Source organism: Melanotaenia boesemani, chromosome 16 (genome assembly GCF_017639745.1).
Source record: "Melanotaenia boesemani isolate fMelBoe1 chromosome 16, fMelBoe1.pri, whole genome shotgun sequence".
Classification (NCBI taxonomy): Eukaryota; Metazoa; Chordata; class Actinopteri; order Atheriniformes; family Melanotaeniidae; genus Melanotaenia; species Melanotaenia boesemani.
The window spans coordinates 19,243,330-19,263,159 of record NC_055697.1 but is presented as its reverse complement, the minus strand read 5'-3'; the positions used below and the strand labels follow the sequence as shown (position 1 = coordinate 19,263,159).

The 19,830-nt window shown below is 36.9% G+C and overlaps 1 protein-coding gene across 4 annotated transcripts in view; it reads right to left on the bottom strand.

Moving 5' to 3' along the window:
- Window positions 1-19,334, bottom strand: part of pcdh15a (protocadherin-related 15a) — a 249,930-nt gene extending 230,596 nt beyond the window's left edge. For all 4 annotated transcript variants that reach the window (XM_042010341.1, XM_042010343.1, XM_042010344.1 and 1 more), the window contains exon 1: window positions 18,936-19,334. The gene's annotated coding sequence lies outside the window, so the exon portion shown is untranslated. The remainder of the gene's footprint in view (window positions 1-18,935) is intronic.
- Between the last annotated feature and the right edge of the window lie 496 nt (window positions 19,335-19,830).

Sequence of the window (19,830 nt, the reverse complement as noted above, 5' to 3'; positions counted from 1 at the left end):
TCCTCTTCAGTGAAGAAAGTAAGAGTAAGAGGCTTTTTTTAGAATGGTAATATACTATAACCATGAATAAATAATGAATACCTGTTCAATTGTGAACATCACCATTTACAGCATCTTTCTCTCTTTTAGATAAGTAGTGGTCAAGAGAAAGTGACTTTGAATTTTCAGTACTATATTGTATGATACCACATTCATGCTGTACTGATAATATACTAATTTAAACTGAAAAGCCAACTTCTGTGTAATAATATACTGTCTTTGCTGTAGCATACTCATGTTAAAAAAGTTCCAAAAGTCATTTCATACTACAAGAATCAGAACTGTGCAAAAATGTAATATATTTGATTTTGTTCTGTTACAATAAACATTCTCCCATTTGTGCTGTTGCAGCTGATATTAAAGATATTGGATATTAAATGAAAAAATGAATAAAAAAATAAATGGGATTTTTATATTATTATTTTCTCTAAAAAAGTAATGCTGTTTCATACTGATCATGAACTCTGAATCCAATGCCTGAGTCAGGATTACATTCAAAATACCAAGATGCAATTTAAGGGTCAATGTGATGTAAAGAGAGTTCATTATCAACTAAATCGGTTACTGTAATGTGTTTTTAAGCCAGTGCACTTTTTATCGCTTTAAATCTGTTCAGTTTGTCTGCTGATTTACTTCAGGGGTTTTAAATACAACATGCTCAGAATATAAATTACAATGTTAGCTCTTTGAAAAGGTGTGTCCTAAATAAGTATGCATATTGTTGTAAACTTCCATCAAAGCAGGACTGCAAACCTGATTACTGTGAGATCCCTGTTCTATGCAAATAAGATCATGTTTTGCTTTTGCCTTTTGTGAAATGATTGAATCAGACTGTTCCGACAGGCAGGATTTCCAGTCCCCAGTGGCTATATATATGTATATTTATATATATATATATATATATATATATATATATATATATATATAGAGAGAGAGAGAGAGAGAGAGAGAGAGAGAGAGAGATAAAGAGAGAGAGAGAGAGAGAGAGAGATGGGGGAAAAATCACTTATTTCACTGGACCACAAAGTCATTTTCTGTATTCAATATACAACCACTCGCTGGTGAAGTAATGGACCTTGACTATATGCATTTGCACACTTCTGTCAACTAAGAGTGTCATATCCCAGGAGCAGAAAACAACTAATTCTTCATCTTATTATGTGTGAAATAAGACACATGGCATGAAAAGATTAAGGTTTACTATTAAACAGAGCAAAATGGAATAACACACACACACACACACACACACACACACACACACACACACACACACACACACACACACACACACATACACACATACATATATATAAATTTTTATTTAATTGAGGCTCTCAAATTAACATCAAGTATTTCCAACTTTGCTGGTGTTCACTTTCCCAAGCTAAAACCTTATCCACTTCATTAAGGCCCATCCCTTCTCCTTCCCTTGAGTGTGTATTTTTCAAACAGTGTTCTGAACTTCTTGCTAGGCTGGATTAATAAAATATTTGCTACAAAATCTCAAAATAAAGGAAATTCACCATGGATTAGGGACCACAGCAGTTATCACTGGGAGAGAAATTTATAATGAGGTACACTATTTTTTTCTACGCTCTTTTGCTCAAACCACAGCCTGCTCTGTAGCCTACTGTGGTGCTTTAAAGTTGAAGCAGATTGCACCAAAAAGGAAACATTGAAGCCAGGAACCAAATAATTCTTTACATCAGACTGAATTTGCATTGATTTCTCAAAAAGAAAAAAATTGATTTTTTTTTTTCTTTAGAAAGAATGAAGATAAAGATCACTGTTCTGATGTGCAGTGTGTAGTGTGTAGTGGTATCGGCCTCGGAAAATAAAGATTGGAACTTTTGTTTAATCCTGACTAAATGAAACATTTGAGGGATTTTCTCCTTACAGACAAACAGTCCCTCTCACTCCAAACGTGGCGGTCTGACTGGTAAAAACCCAGGACTCAGATTTATGACTGGGTTTTCAGCTCCACAGGTCAACAAATGGTAACTCTCCAACCTGGACTGGGGGAGTACTTTGTTAAGTTATATCTAAGATCTGGGAAGTTTCTGAACTTTAATCTTCTGCAGCACAAATCTGCCTTATAACGAATTAAATGTTTTTTGGATTTCAGATGGAACTCATCACCCAGAACGTTGTCCACTTTGAAGCTGTTTCCATCTGAACTTTTTTTTGTTTTTTGTTTTTCTTCAGCTGATGAGCAAAACCCCCTAACTACAGGTTTCAACTCCTAGTGGACCCTAGACACACCAAGAACTGTTTTTTATTACACATTCATTCCCCAGCAAGGAGAAGACAAAGACTTTGATTAAAGAGTAAAGATTCTGTCTTTAATTTAAATTAATTTTTATATATACATGTGTGTTTTATCTTGATAGTGCATACCATGCATATAATCATTATCATTTTGTACAAAGTTTAATCAACAAGCTTGATTAATTTGTGATGTGAAACTTTATCAACATGTGTTTGTTTAAGGTATAACTTCTTACTATTTTTATTGTGTCTCTTCAATGATTCATTGATGATTTTAACAATGTTTCATTCAAGGCTTTAACAACTTGGACAGACAGATGTATTCACAAATGCTTAATTTGATGCTCTTTATGAAATGACCAGACTAGCCTAATCTGTTATCTGAGCTGACCACCAAAGTCCTGAATGCTTATTGGTCAAAATAATGGTCCCACATCCTTCTGTGGGGCGTGTCATCACACTAAGACTTTTGAACTTAGAACAAAGGAATTAGTAGTAGAGAGAGAAGAGGATTTCTGATGAGGAACTTCTGATGATTTTCGGGGGACATCAAGGTCTTCAGACTGGTTCCCTGCACGACCTGTTTTTGTACAGACCCAGAATGGACTTAGGCCGGGTTCACACTGCAGAGCATAATGCTCAATTCGGATTTTTTGTGAAATCCGATTTTTTTGAGAGTCCGTTCACATTTCCAATTAAATGCGACTTGTACGTGATCTCCTGTATAAACATTATTCACACCAAAAGTGTCCCGCATGTGTAGAAGACATGACGACGTGACAGTGAGTGTTTGCGGAAGTAAACATGGACGGTAACAGCAGAGCTTATGTTGCAATTTTTAATTTATTATCCAACCGTAGCCAGCACATTTTCGATGGCATCTTTTTAAGGAGGAGATTGCAAAAGAGGAGAGCCAGATTTTTGGCCATGGCATTTTGTGGAGCAGTGGCAGCAACGTCTATACAGAGAAACGTGTGGGTACAGAGTCGCAGTCAGGAGTGATGGGAGAGTGATGTGAACGCCTTCACAGATAAGACTGAAGTCTACAGTCATTTAGCAGATGCTTTTATCCAGAGCGCATGGCAAAAGATCAGATACGTATCGGATTTAGGACCACATATCCAAGTGGCCTGGGTCGCATTTGAAAAAATCGGATCTGTGTCGTACAAACTGTCATGAAAAGACCAGATACATGTCGCATAGGGGCCAAAAAATCGGATTCGGGTCACTTCAGCCTGCAGTGTGGATCTAGCCAGAGTAGCCAGGACTGCTACAGAAGTCTCTCTAGAGAGAGAGATGAGACATGAAGAATTAAGTTTGCCATGATGTAAGAACATCATCAGATACTAAAGTTTTGAGCCTGCATTCAAGATGCATGATTGATTTTGTTCCGTTTTGGACTGATTAACTCTGTTTAGTTCATGCCTTTTTGAGCTGATACTTTTTTTTTTTTTATTTTTAATATTGATCCTAGATTTTCATCTTTAATTTGGAAAACTGGCTAACTGGCTGACAAATGCTTCAGAACCAGTTTTACAGAGTTTCTTTTTGGACTGATCCAAAGCTGGACTTTATATCCTGTGCCATACCACTGCAAGCCATCCACTGTCCATCATCCTCACCACCAGCTGAGCCGCAGGAGAGTCCGCATCAGCAGAGCTGCCTGACCCAAACCTTCGGACAACCACGTGACTAATCTTCGGGTATTCTTGGGAGTCGTTCGGGATTCAAACCAAACAGAACCACACGAGTCCTGCTCGGATCAATTCTCTGCTTGTCTGCTCAGAGAATGGTTGGTGTGTCCAGATTTGGCCTCAGTGAAGTTGTTCTACATCTTAGGTTAACTTCCAGCTTTAAACAGTTGACATTCAGTTTTCCCTCTTTTTCTTTTAGGATTCAGAGATCTTTTTTTCTCAGTTTTCTTAAACATTAGTTGAATTAACACACAAAAAAAAAACTAAAGTTAACAAACACAGGTTAATTAACTTTTGTTTAATTTCTTGCATACATTTAATTCATTTTGACACATTACATAATCTTGAAATAAGATTCAGGTTTGAACACCATATTCTGCATTTTACAATGTTTGATTCATTTCCCTAAATATTTGTAAATATTTCCTTTTCATTTGTGCATGTTTAGACTACTAATAAATATTTCATATTTATCCTAAACTGGTCTGGTTATTGTAAACTCCTCTTTTGAGTCATGTTATGGGTCCCTTCGAATTAAGAATACACGTTATTACCGTCCTTAGACTGATTAATTAATAACTGATTGATTTGACTAGCTTGAATTAATTAATTTATTAAATGAATTAATTTAGTAATCTAATGGTGTTTACACAGCCATTAGATTAGTATAAAGCTATTTGTGTGGTGGTGCTCCTGAGACATAATCAATATTTTGACCAAAAATCCATCATTTTATGAAATGATTCAAATTAATAATTGCATTAAACATCTTTAATGTTTAAAGTGTATCAAATATGACAACAAATATGACAACTCAGCCACAAACACCCCCATGGCTATACACAGCAGAGCATGTGCAAGAAAATTTCTGTATTGTAGGTTGAGTATCATTTCTGTAGAGTTGAGCCAGCAATAAATATCATCATGTGTAAACCAAAATGTCAAAAAGTGGAGCAAAAACTGCAACCCATCAACCATGATTCTCCCATTACTGCAAAGAAAAGGACAGATGCAGTATGAACTGTGTTCTACCCCCACCCCCCACCCCCCCATATGCATTGTTTTCAATTTGTTAACAGAGGACTCAAACAACTACACACTATTCATGCAGACATAAGTCTACTTCTCTGGGAATAACTGTCTAATTATATAGCCCTTTCAGCAGCTGTCTGTAGTTTGTTAGCCTTTTCAAGCTGAAAGGCTTGTATTGGACTCATTACTCAGTGCCATGACATATACTATGGTATTTCAGTACACAAGCTCCTCTCAAACCAGTGTCTACTGTTACAGAGAGAGGTTAATTATATGATGGTGGCTCTAACTGACTGACTGCACCACCCAAGAATCTGACTTCTCTATCAGCATTTCAAAAACAGGTCCAAAGACACTGTCACAGACCGGTAGTCCCTGCTATGTCAGGAGGCCATAAAAAAAAAAAAAATAACATTGATAGAAATCTCCACAGATACTGACACTTTACTACTTAACTAAGCAGAGGACTGTGAGGGCCACATGATGGGGCCGAACAAATTAGGATGTGTGCTGACTGACAGGACCCAATCACTCTGTGAATATGAGTATTTTCAAAATGATTTCCAAAAGCCTTTAATTTACTGAATTTGCATTTGGACAAGGGTTACCACAACTCTGCCTCAAGATAAATTGTGAAATAAAACGAAAACAGACATTGTTTTACAAGCGTAGATGGAAAAATATTGTGCTTTGCTTTTTCAACATATCCACCACTTTCAATCTAATTTATCTCAGCTGGTGGATTCTTTAATGCCTGAACCACATTTGCATCTTCTCAGATTGTCCCGTCACCCAGAGAGACATCTGCAAAATGCATTAGATGTTGTTTTGTTCAAATTGTTTTAGATGTATGGTGCTTTAGCAAATCTAACCGGATAATAAAAACAACAGCAAGGAAAATGTTTTAAAAGTAATGGGTTAGAAAGACAAAATGTGATGTCTCTTTTAATGCTAGCCCTGCATCTTACTCCACCACCAAACTCTCCAGCATCCATATAGGGACTCTGCCTGAGGAAACAGGGAAATGCTCCTACTCGATAGTTTATATCGTATCATTTTGTGACTACATATGGAGAAATAATGAAAGTCAGGACTATGAACACAAATTTCTAGATTACAGAATTTTCTTTTTTTATGTCATTAACACACAGTGGGAAATTGGAGGGCGGTCGACATGCCATGCAGACAGGGTAACTGAATAGCACTGACTCAAAACAGATATGACCAAAGTGAAGCAGAAGTGAACTGCCATTTCTTTTCACACATTCCAGCCTTTATCGACATTTGAAGGCTACACGGAAATTGGATCTTTTGTATTTTGTGTTGACAAATGTTAGAGATGTAACAATATCCTTTCTTGAGATGCCTACCCATAACAGCTGATGGCAGGCAACTTTAATGCTAAGCCTGTCACATTACATTGGAAGATAAAATGATTAAAAGATAAAATTTTAATGATCTTCACATCTTCATCATGTGATTTTAACAGGTGACGGTTGGCAGTTTCTGATGCTTATGCTCCTACCTTTAGTTTAAACAGTATTGGGAAAGCAACTGTAGCACCTCATTCAATCTGAAAACAAAAGCGGCGCCACACTGGTTTCGATTAGGTCAAGCTCTGCTTCATTTGACCTGATTATCAGCAGGTGTCAAAACCATAATGTTCTCTTTTTATGATGAATGATTTTATTGTTTTTTTTTACCTCATGAGTTACAGAAACACTTTGAATGATAATCGGTGTAACAGCACCTGGTAGACACTCGTATAATAGTCAAAATATCTAAGGAAGAAACCCATAAATAATAATAATAATAAAAATAAAATAAAATAATAATAATAATAATAATAATAATAAATCTTCTTACAAAACAAAAAAAAGCTTACATTCAAGTGAACTAATGAGGTGAAACTGAATGGGTCTCCAGTAGAGCTTGCTGGAATGGGGTAGGTTTATTTATTGTCACCTAATATTAAACGTGTTCACTTGCAGAACAGAACAACAAATACACACTTAATATAATACTTTATAATATATACATTTAATCTCCCCTTTGGATTCTGTATTTTTGCCCTTCAAGAAGCTGCCCTAAAAAGATAAGTTTGGTTTTGCATGCCAAAAATCTGAGATGAAAACCCTGTGATTATTTAAACATGTTTAATGAAGTTAAAACCAACTTAAAACGTACTAAGAAGTCATTTTCTGCATTTAGCTAACAGCTGGATAGTGTTTTCAAGCAGAGAAGCATACTGAGCCCCTCTAGCTATGATGTTGTGAGACTATCCTCTAGAGAAAACATGATTGGAAACATAATTTACTCAAACAGCTAAAAATAACTTTCAATGTTAAAGCAGGAAAAAGAGGTTGTTGTTTTTTTTTTTCTTTTTCCAATAAAGTTCTTCTGATTCACTTCATAATTACCTTTTGGCCAAGCACAAGGAATGCAACTGCAGTAAGATTAATCACTTTTCAATTTCATCTCCTCATGTGCAGAAACTTGGTCTTTTTGCCAGTTTTCAAAACACGAGGTACAAAAGAATGAGTCACCAAGGTAACCCAGAAAATGGAAAAGAAAGAAGCTTGTTGCACTTAACCCTTTAGGCGCCAGAGTCTTTAAAGTTTTTAGGGCATACTGTAAAAGAGAGAGAAACAGATGTTGACTATGAACCAGAGTTTACAATGGTAGTAAAATTACCCATCTAATTTCATAGGGATGGGACTTTAACAGGTTATTTACTATCAATTAATTAGAGAAATATTAATGTGTTAAAAACATCAATACATTTAATTGCAGTTTGCGTTCCAAACAACGCAGAACTTATGTCAGTGCATGATTTCCTGGTACACTGATCAAATTGAGACCCACGTTAGAGTTCGGCTATATTACTGTTGCCGGTTTAACTACTTTGGCGCTGTATTTAGCCAGTTTTCAGACCCCGCGAGCAGCTTTATTTCAAAAAAGCGACCAGTGAAAAAATCTAGCCAATTTTTCTGGTGTTATTGGAGACTTTTGGAGACTGACGTAAGAGCACATATAATTTATTGAGCACTGAGGTCCCATCCCCATCCAAGAGTTCACTAGAGCCTTGGTCCTCAGCGGCAGCACCCAGCTACAGTCAGAGATCCATGACCGGACTGAAAATGACACGTGCAAAGCTGACACTGGCTGATCCCACCTTGGCTTACTGATATTAATGCCTATTAATGAACAGTGTGGACGCAAACATTTAAAAAGTTAAAAGTAGTGTAACATGTTTTAATTAGAGAACAGCCTGAGCTGTTAGTTAAAGTACTTTAATGTTATGTCTGTTCAATTTTGGCCAGGGATGTTTTCTATTTATTTTTGTACTGTTTTGAATATAAATGCATTTTTCTAGACATTACTAGTCTAATATATTAATATATTAATGTCTGTGTTTATTATTTGATTCAGTCATCCACTACAATCCATTTAAATAAAAAAATGGAGCAACCAATGTTATGTGATTAAAATGCAATTAATCAAAATTAATAATATGACAAAGCCTCTTATTAATTAGATTAATATATATTTTAATCTGCTGTTGACCGCTGCTGATGAGCGCGGCCATTTCCTGACGGCCAATTCACATGCCTGCTATCTAGCGGTGGAATGCGATAATAGGTTCAAGCTCTATAGTGTTAACATCTGGGAGTATTTTAACCCAAATCCTGATGTTTGTCTATAGTTTTGGTACACAAACCTGATTAAACAGCAGATTAATATAAAAACTGGAATTATAATTGGAAAAAAATGGAAGTATAAAAAGTACAAACTCAACTCTGCTTTACTGAATGGAAACCTTCAGATTCTCTTTTACCCCTCCAACCCAGGGCCTCTGCTAGCCATTTGGGTGCCCTAAGCACAACATCGTTCTGGTTTGGGTAGAAGGGCACAAACAGGTCTTTACTAAGTGGAATATCAGCTTCAAGTTGTTCATCTGTTGCCTTCTTAAATCTTCTGAGAGTGGGGTCAACATAACAGTGAGTGTTGTTCTGTGCAGTATGACAGCATAGCAATTGATCTGTGAGGCTTGCATCAAGGTTATAACTCAACAGTGACATCAAACCTGGCTACACGACGGAGTGTGTCGCTGACCTGGTGAGCCCAAACAAAGTGTTGTGTTATGTTGGAGTTTAAAGGAATTTGTTTGTCGTTTCAGGATTCCAAACATAAGAACCCAAGTGCAAAAGAAAGCAATTTTCTTTCTTAAACTGCAATCATCATTAAAAATCCATATTTAGAATTGAAAAGAACTCTAAACGGTGCATTAAAATTCATTGCATTCACGTGAATATAATTGTGTTACATACCTATAAGTGTTATGTATAACACAGCGGTGTTTTAGCTGCTTTAAATGTGCATCCACAACCAATACCAATGCTTTGGTGCTTTTTTTTAACAAATAATACTACCGTTCTAACCCATTGCTCTTACTATCTACCTACTCTCCCACAAGTGTAATTAAATTTGGCTAGCTAACTAAAACAATCAAGCAATTTCATAACCCCATCTCATCTATTGCATCAGTGGAGGAAAATCTATTGCAGCTTCATTTATGCTACTTTTTGAGCCATGATCTCCACAGATGGATCTTTTTCTTTCTTTTTTTTTTTGTGGTTGTTCTTTTGTTTCCCTGTTAAAACTTTTGATCTCCTTGTGTGGGTTTGCATTATTAGCCTTTTAGATGTTGGAATGAAAAAAAAAATAGATTACAAAAAGAAAATGGGTTCCAGCCAAGCTGTTGTTGTCTTCGGGGACCCTGGCTGACTAACCACTGCTTTTGAATACAGTTTGAAGTAAATTACATTCATTTCTTTCCAGCAGCTTTTAAAAAGCTGATATCTCAGGTCTGTTATCAACCTGCCATCTGAGTTCAGACCTTCTTCTAAAATGTATAAATGTCATTTATAAGGTTTTGCTTTACCATTCACCTTTACTTCTTGTTAATAATTGCTTTGTGGTGTTGGTAGTTTAAGCTTGTGCTGTGGCAAAGAAGAGAGCATGAGCCACACATATTATAAGTTATTCAAAGTAATTCAGTAAAAATAAATAGGATTTCTGCTCACCACTAACCTCAACAGATTAATTTCTATTTAGGTCAGGTTTGTGTAAATCCTATCTGGGTGGAGTTGTCCACAGTTGTATTAAAAGACAGCACCATTTTTTCACTGTATCTTAGAGTGGTAAATAGAACAAAGGCGTATAATGAAGCCAATGTGGCTTATCACACAAGATGTCACTGAACGCAAATAAAAGACTGTAGTTCTTGGCCAATTTCATTATGTGCCGTTACTGTAGATCCAATATTTGAATACATTTGTGTCAGTATTGATTGAGAAAATATAAAAAAGTACTACAGTTAAGACGAATATAACCACAAAATATGCATAAATTACAGGTACATCAAATGGTCACAAGTATCACTACTAATAAAAACTTCTTTTTTTTTCCCAGGTAAAGTATTGTCACGCTGAAACTCAAACTGTACTAGTGCTTCTCCAAGAGCAGTACTAGAAATTGTTACTCTGTCCTTTAATACATTCCTTAGTTTTCTAATTGACAGCACCAAAGACAGTGAAACAGGTCAAAATGTAGGTTGGGGTTGTGAGTGTGCCTGTTTTTTTAAAAAGCAGAACATTGATTAGTGAATGTCATTATATTATATTACTAGTACATCAAGTGAAAAAGGACTGCTCTGTTTTGATTACGTGGGAAAGCTGGTCTCAACCCAGCACCAATGAGCACAAACCTAATTTAGCCATGGATGCATTACTGGAGCGCTGAGCAGCTGAAGAGCCAAATACCTTCCTCAGGAGCTGGAGATCAAACAGAGCTAAGAGGAGAGTAAAATTGGTACCAACCGTGTGTCTGCAAGCACATTTTCCATAGCTACTTTATTCAGTGATTATATGTCATGTTAATTTTGTGTTTACAGCTTGTTGCCCTGCCTCCAAAACAAATGTCAGTAAATGCAGACTTTTAAATAGACCAAGCAGCATCTTGATGAAAAATATACTCTGTGCTTTTGCACATACACATAAGACAAAATGTGTGCTGCTGTCGTTTTACAATGACTTCGTTTTTTATTGTTTCTTAATGCTTTGATTAATTTTATGGGCTGTGGATTGGATTTAATTTAGTTTATAAAGATTCATCAATTTAAATTTCTTTAATCATAAAGAACTGCATGGGCTCCATTCAGCCATCTTGCTTATTTCTTGCTTATTTCAGTAACAGAACATACATTGGCAGAACAGCTGAGATGAAATCTCTTACTGAACTGTGAAATTAAAACATGACCGCAATATTTTTTGCCCACACCTACAAATGACATGGTCACTGTTTAGAAAAGCTAATCCCAGAATATGGCTGCTCACATCCGTTCTGCCTATTTGCATTTTGTAAAGAAACATTCATTCTGAAACAGCCTCAAATATTGTCTTTTGTTAATGGAATTCCAGTCAGCAAACATAATGGTACAAACAGCTACACAAACGGTAAAAGGAAAAAAAAATAAAATAAAATAAAAAATCAGGCAGTATTTTCTTGAGCAAAAGATATAAATGATCAATGTCTTGTGAGGGCAGCCAATAAAAACAATATCTTAAGGTAACTTTACCTGCTTGGAAGCAGGGAAAGAGAAAACTTCTGTTAGCCTCTTTCTTATTGTTGAATCAGGGGACAAAGGCCGAAATATGAGCAGCATGACGCTGCTTTATTTTAACTTCTGCAGCTGGTGTAATCGGCAATTTGGTTTTGCACTTTCACAGTGTTAGAACGGGGGATTCAGCAAAAAGAGTTCTTATGCAGGTCCTTTATTACTAAGACACATTTGATGAGTGTTTCATAGAAAGGTTGCATATGGCGTTTACTCACACACATGCATGCAGGGAGCTTATCAAAACTGACTCTTGTTCCTCAGTTACCAAAACACTCCACTACACCAACACACAATGGACTCATTCATTTTGATAGAATTAGCTAGTTTAACTGATATCTTCTCAAAGAAACCAATCAAATGTTTTAAAAAGTCATTAAATAAACCTGTCTAATGCTACAGGGTTGTTTCCATCCATGTGATATTGTTTCCCGCAGGGTTTAAATTTAAGTACAAGACCGACAACCATCTTTCTGTTTAAATCTTCAACAGTTTATTCTTCTATTTTCCTTTCTAGTACAATGAGATTTAGCCATTCAGAAGTAGAAAAAAATGTGATTCAACATAATCACTATGAAATTGATTTAAAAAGCTTCAACAGCTTCTTCTATCTTAGACACTAAGCAGTATAAAAAGTACATAACTACTCTATTGAGCAAGAAAAAAGGGAGCACTAAAAGAGTGACCCAGAGATAGGACTAAATAAACATGTGCATTTGTGTGCATGGGTTTCCATATTATTAACTTCCATATCTCTCTACTTCTATTTAGACTACTGATGTTGCCACATGAAAGGAGTTTGTGTTATATATGCAATCATCTTCTTCCTTCATGCTTCATTGAAGACCTGGACACAGATTTCAACTATTGCTGCCGGCCAAGAGGCTTAGTCAAGCTCTATGATGACCTGATGCAGCTTCAAGCTTTTGGCTATAAATCTACAACATATCATGGCTGAGCTGATGAAATGCTGCACTCTCCACTGTAAGGTCACAACACTCCATGCAAGCTTCCAGAAGTAAAAGGAAAATGTTTTCTAGAGTAAATCTGAATGTTCACTCATAACATATATATATATATATATATATATATATTTTTTTTTTTTTCCAGTAATACATAATTTTTATTCTACCCTGAATATCACTCAATGGCCAAATTTACTTTAAAAATATTTTAAAATTCTAATATTTCATGAAATTATGAATACACATTTAATGTTAGAGATGTTTTGAAAATATATATTTTAACTTGAATTGTTTATTTATTCCATTGGCTTTCTGTTAACATACAGGGTGTACAGAATTATTAGGCAAGTTGTATTTTTGAGGATTAATTTTATTATAGAACAACAACTATGTTCGCAATGAACACAAAAGACTCATAAATATCAAAGCTGAATATTTTTGGAAGTTGGAGTGGGGCTTTTTTAGTTTTAGTATCTTAGGAGGATATTTCTGTGTGTGCAGGTGACTATTACTGTGCATAATTATTAGGCAACTTAACAAAAAACAAATATATACCCATTTCACTTATTTATTTTCACCAGGGAAACCAATATAACAACTCAAAATGTACAAATATACATTTCTGGCATTCAAAAACAAAACAAAAACAAATCAGTGACCAATATAACTACCTTTCTTTGCGAGGACACTCAAAAGCCTGCCATCCATAGATTCTGTCAGTGTCTTGATCTGTTCACGATCAACATTGCGTGCAGCAGCAACCACAGCCTCCCAGACACTGTTCAGAGAGGTGTACTGTTTTCCCTCCCTGTAGATCTCACATTTGATGAGGGACCACAGGTTCTCTATGGGGTTAAGATCAGGTGAACAAGGAGGCCATGTCATTATTTTTTCTTCTTTTAGACCTTTTCTGGCCAGCCACGCAGTGGAGTACTGCCAGAAACTGGCAGTAGGACTGGGAGTTGAGCTTGACTCCATCCTCAACCCGAAAAGGTCCCACAAGCTCATCTTTGATGATACCAGCCCATACCAGTATCCCACCTCCACCTTGCTGGCGTCTGAGTCGGAGTGGAGCTCTCTGCCCTGTACTGATCCAGCCACGGGCCCATCAAGACTCAATCTTATTTCATCAGTCCATAAAACCTTAGAAAAATCAGTCTTATGATATTTCTTGGCCCAGTCTTGACGTTTTATCTTGTGTGTCTTGTTCAGTGGTGGTCGTGTTTCAGCCTTCCTTACCTTGGCCATGTCCCTGAGTATTGCACACCTTGTGCTTCTTGGCACTCCAGTGATGTTGCAGCTCTGAAATATGGCAAAACTGGTGGCCAATGGCATCTTGGCAGCTTCACGCTTGATTTTCCTCAGTTCATGGGCAGTTATTTTGCACCTTGTTTTTTCAACACGCTTCTTGCAACCCTGTTGACTATTTTGAATGAAACGATTGATTGTTCGATGATCATGCCTCAAAAGCTTGGCAATTTTAAGAGTGCTGCATCCCTCTGCAAGACATCTCACTATTTTTGACTTTTCAGAGTCCGTCAAATCTCTCTTCTGACCCATTTTGCCAAATGAATGGAAGTTGCCTAATAATTATGCACACCTGATATAGGGTGTTGATGTCATTAGATCACACCCCTTCTCATTACAGAGATGCACATCACCTGATATGCTTAACTGGTAGTAGGCTTTCAAGCCTGTACCGGTTGGAGTAGAACAACATGCATAAAGAGGATGATGTGATCAAAATACTCATTTGCCTAATAATTCTGCACACAATGTATACTGCATTTTAACATAGCTGAATGTGTAATATAATTGCTCTCATTTGCTTTGTTTACTGTTTCTGGCAGAGTAAGTTTAAATTAGTTACTGAAACACGAATAATTGTTACTTTCAAGTCATTGCAGGCATGCACTGATAAGATGCACTGATAAGATTCTGATTTTACAGGATTTTCCAACACTGCCTGACAAAATATCCATACTGTGAAGAGAACAGCCGTGATGTGATTTGGGCCATGATGACATTTCAAATAATCACTCATATCTAATTTCTTATTTTAACAACACACACCTTCCATCTAGATAACAAACCACCAAATGTTCAAACATGTGCGGCCCCATCTTTTATGGCAGAAGGTTTGGAAAAGCAAGATGGCTGGTTGATAAGCTGGCTGACCAGATTTTATTTCTTTTTTGTGTGTGTTTTTTCCAACCTTACAATTGACACCTGCTTATGGTGGTCCAGGCAGGCCGCCATAAGCGGTGCCCTCATTGCTTCTTTGTGGAAAGCTTATGACTATAATTTCACCAACTGCTGGGATAGTGGTAGCGGGTGCCTCAGGGTTGACGCTCAGAGGACCCCCAACTGAGCCACTTTTATGCTGTACTGCAAAAGAAAATGTCTTTCCATAACTGACTGACACCGACTGAGTGCTGAAATGACACCACTGACTAGTTGAATAATGCATGACAAATGAGTTACTGATAGGACTTTCACAAAGTTAGATGGCAAGAAGGAGAAAATGTGCAACTCGGGTAAATGGAAACAAAGGTAAGAAAGTTTAATTGCATCCTGTGCACCTTTTAAATGTCATTCCTTGATCTCTTCATGCTTTCAACACCTAACTATAGCAGACCAAACAGAATAATAGTTATTAAGTGACACATCTTTTATCAAGTTTATTAATTAAACTTTTAGTTATGAAGAAATGCACCATGTTTAAATATTCTTTCACTCCCTGTTTGCTACATCTTGGCTCAGAGACCACGGTATCTATCATATGTTAATGTCATTGCCATTTACAAATTATATGATAATAAGAAGGTGCATGTGCCATCTGATGTCTGTCAGAAGGGAATTATTAAACCTTTTTTGGCAGTCAATGGAAGAAAAGGTCCTCACAACAAATATGTATCCACTGCTTCTCCAAAAGAGAATTTCAGGATTTCTCAACTTGTGTCATATTCACCTGTATCTTGGATATCAGATATCAGTTTAAATAAAAAGGACATGACACTAAACCTCTGCATAAGTGCAATATGAAACACCTGATAAGTGTCTGGCAACATTTTGAAGAGGGTGCCGACAACTTTGTTAGTTTTGCTTCCTATGATATCACCTGTACCATCCTTTTCAGTGATTGTGTTATATGCGAACTGAGGTATGTTATGAGAGGTTTCTTAAAATCACACCAATTCTAATCAGACCTGACTGATTAGGATTGGCGTGTCTGAGCTTCAGTAATCATAAACTCAGATTTTGTCCCACATCCCAGAGCTGAATATTTACATAATTTATGTTTATTTGCATAGGGGCATTTAAATCTGATAGGCATCACTGTTTGTCTCTGCTGAAGTTCACAGAAGAGCTCCTAGAAATTACAGCAAGAATAAGAGGAGAGGGAATAGATTAGAATGAATTTTAGCTAATTAAATTACTTCCACACAATCTTCCTCAGCAGCTATCTCCATTGTTTAACTGGATTTTCCTTTGATTGACTGTTTCTTTTCTTATTACACTGAAAAACTGAAAAACAGCTCAAATAATTTGTAAAGACCAGTATACGAACAGGACAGCTGCTATCCACTTTTTAGAACAGCTAACAACAACTTAACTATGTTCTAGCCTAACAAAGATTTTTTCTGAGGGTTTTTCTACTGCAAGTTCTGACATTTTGTTGTCACATTTTAAAAAGCTACAATTTGTATTCTGCCTGTTTCTAACAGGCACTGAATCTGCTGCCATTCACAGGTAGACCAGTGCCTTCCTGCAACAACTCAACTCCCACTCCATTTCAAAGCAAGGCTTTTCATCATCAGCAACACCCCAGAAGAAATACCATTCCTTAATCTTGTCAAACACGTGTTATTGATCTGAGCTTGATGGTTGCAAATTTAAGAATTAGTCTTGGATTTTGCCTTGCCAGTTTTTTTTTTTTTTTTTTTTTTTTTTTTTTTTTTGCACTTGACAGTTCAGGCAAGGCATATGCTTGACATATGCATCTTTATCTTGTTCTTCGTAGTTATTGATATTTCACATTGAAATGCAAGGGAAAATAGGATCCAGGTTGAAGATTGCTGGAGGTTTTCTTTTAAGCTGCAAATGAATTAACAGTGATATTTACAGCAGGGAGTGGAAAAACTGAAAGAAGCAATTGCTTAAGAGTGTGGAAAAAAATCAATGTTGACAGTGAAAAACTTCCACTGGAGCCTGTTGTACGGTTTCACACTTACGTTTTCGACATTAGTGGCGCTCTTTAAAACCAACTTGTATTAACTGATCCTTCAGGAGTTGTTCATTTTTCTGCTTATTTGCTTACAGGCTTGATCATTTTCATCTGGCAAAGAATACAGGCAACCATTTGTCAGTACTTAAAAAATCCCACAAAAATCAAGACCCCTTTCTGTTACTTCTTCATTTCCCAAAGCAATGGAATATCTGTATTACTCACTAGACCCGGACAGAATTTTGCAGACCCTTGCAATTTCACATGACCACAACAGATAAATCTCCCCGCTTGGCTGGCCATGAATTGACTACAGTGTGGCAATCTTTCTCCTGGTGCCAGAGGGATTGAACTCTTTGAAACTTTAAACCCATCCCTCTTGTTTGGGAACTTATTTTTGTGGCATGAGCAAACAGAACATAAAAGAGCTGTTGGTGTATGGCAATAACACAAAGTACAATTTAAATTTAAAAACAAAAAGTGGTTTTAAGACTATATGAGTGTGAACTGAGTCATCAAAAGGTGAATGTAATGAAATGCAAACATGACAGATGTTAGATTATTTTTGCATAATTTGGATTCATCTGCATGCAACTAACAGCATGTAAACACATATGCTGTATCTTTAACCTTTACTTTGAAGGCATATCTGTAACCTTCAATAAATTAACCTTTAGTTTCTTTTTCAAGCTGGTTTTCAATGCTTTTCCAAACACCTCAATCATCAGACACTATCCCACTGAGTGAGCCATGACAATGGGCTGCCTATGGAGCAGGACACAGGCAGAATATCAATGGACTCAAGCTGGCCTGAGCCACGCTACCCTTCATCTCTCATTTCCCAAATGTGTGCCTCTGGAAAGAACAGGGCCAACCCTAGATTGAGGTAGACATCCTACAGCAATGCCTTTTAAATATTCCTTGCACACTTGAAAAGCATTACCAAAGCCTGCAGCTTTTGGGAAAATTTTGCACTCATATTACGACCGAAAGGAAAGGAGAGGAGAGAAGAGAAATCGAGAGGAGAGGAAAAATTTCTAAATACATCCTTTAGATTATTGGATCATGCAGCTTTTTTCTCGATGCTTTCTGTACTGTCAGCAGCACCATGCACATATTCCAGTCCAGTGTCAATATATGACTGACTCCTGCCAGATAAATATCTCCAGCAGCGTACCATGACACAATCAAATGAAGACGTGTCACAGTGTGCAGTAGAACTTCAACTAATTCACTGGTCATTGTCTCCAAGAGTACAGAGGTAGACGGGGCTTGAAATTCATGTGATAACCAAGAATACATGGATTACAATAGTTCCAATGTTTGTACAGATAAATGGGTTGAATTGGAACTAGATGCTGCTCTCTTTCTGTGCGCTCTGTTGGCAAAAGTGAACGCATTGACGCTCCAAATTGTATATTTCCTAAATTGTAATTCATGCATCCTACTAACTGAGCCGGTATCACGAAATGATGTCTCTCTTTACAGACTAAGTGCAAAGCCCTGCCCTTTTTCTTTTTCTCAACCTCAAACTGAATGTTTTTCTTGGCTTAGATTGAGGACCTCTTAAATAACGGTACGGCACACATCTTAGCTCGGAATATTGGGTGTTCAGATCAGGGAAGGTCGAGGCGTTTATATTACCATACATGCTGTCATGACAAAAAAATAAAAAAAATGAAAAAATCCGAATTTTTGAGATACTGATCGTCTCCGAACAGGTGCATATTCTGCAAAAACCACTAACCCGGGCGCCTTTGGAGAGATGTGCGAATGTTGAACGCGTCCTTATGCATTAAGGTGCCCTTGATAAAGTTGTGGTGTGTACACAACGGCCCCGTAAATACTTCTTTTACTTCTTGCTTTTTAGAACACGATTGCACTTGCGCTTGAAGGATTTAACGGCATTCATAAACGTCCAAACACAAATACATGCATTCTGACTGCATTTCGCTATCTGGGGCAACTTCACATACTTAATCCAGAAAGCTTAAAAAAAACTCATTAATGACCAAAAATGATTTCCTTACCTTTATTCCAAGTGCACCAAATGCCATTACGCAAATGTTCGAAGGACAAGGACAAGATGTAAGGGCGAGAAGAAGTAGGTTAGACGGCACAATACTTAATCCTGTTCTTAGTGTCCTTGAGACGTCGTTAACTCTTTATCTTTGAGAGGATTGGATCTTGGAAAACGTCTATGATCTCGCCACTCCAGCGTGCGCCTCACTTTCTCTTGCGTAGATAACAAAGTTGTCCATGTATATTAAACCAAGGCAGGGAGCCTTGCACACAAATCTAAACGTTTTACAATGCAAAGAAAAAGTAGGGGAGAAAAGGCACGGTCGTCAACGATGTGACCTGCTCATCATTCCTGACAGGTGGTAAGTCCAACCACCCGTTTTTAAGATTCACACATCATCTAGAACGACGTGGAGACGGCCGAAGGCATAAAACGATTCTCCGGGTGGTTAAAGTGATGATCAGTGATGGTTTCTCTCCCAGTTTCTTATTTCTTGCGCTTTGGCGCCACCCAAAGTTGTGGTGAAGCTTGTTATCCAAAGTCAGGAAGTCCCAGATGCATTATGTCCTAACAGTTTGGTTAGGACACAATAAAAAACAAACTCCAAGTCCATGAGCCTAAATTCTGTAAGACTAGGGTTTTGAGACACATTGTCAGTAAAGTGTTTTTGTTTTTATAGACTTCATTGTTTGGCTTCAGAATTTAACATTTGATTTGCCACATCATTTTCTTCTGATCATTTAAGAATTAAGTACAGATAAACTAATCCAGAACAGTACCACCATCTCATTTTAATACGGCCAACAATATCAGTCTATGAAAAAAAGAAAAGAAAAACAACCTCATTGTATCAAAGCAAGTTTTTACTTATTTATTTTTTATTTTTTTAATCAATTTCCATT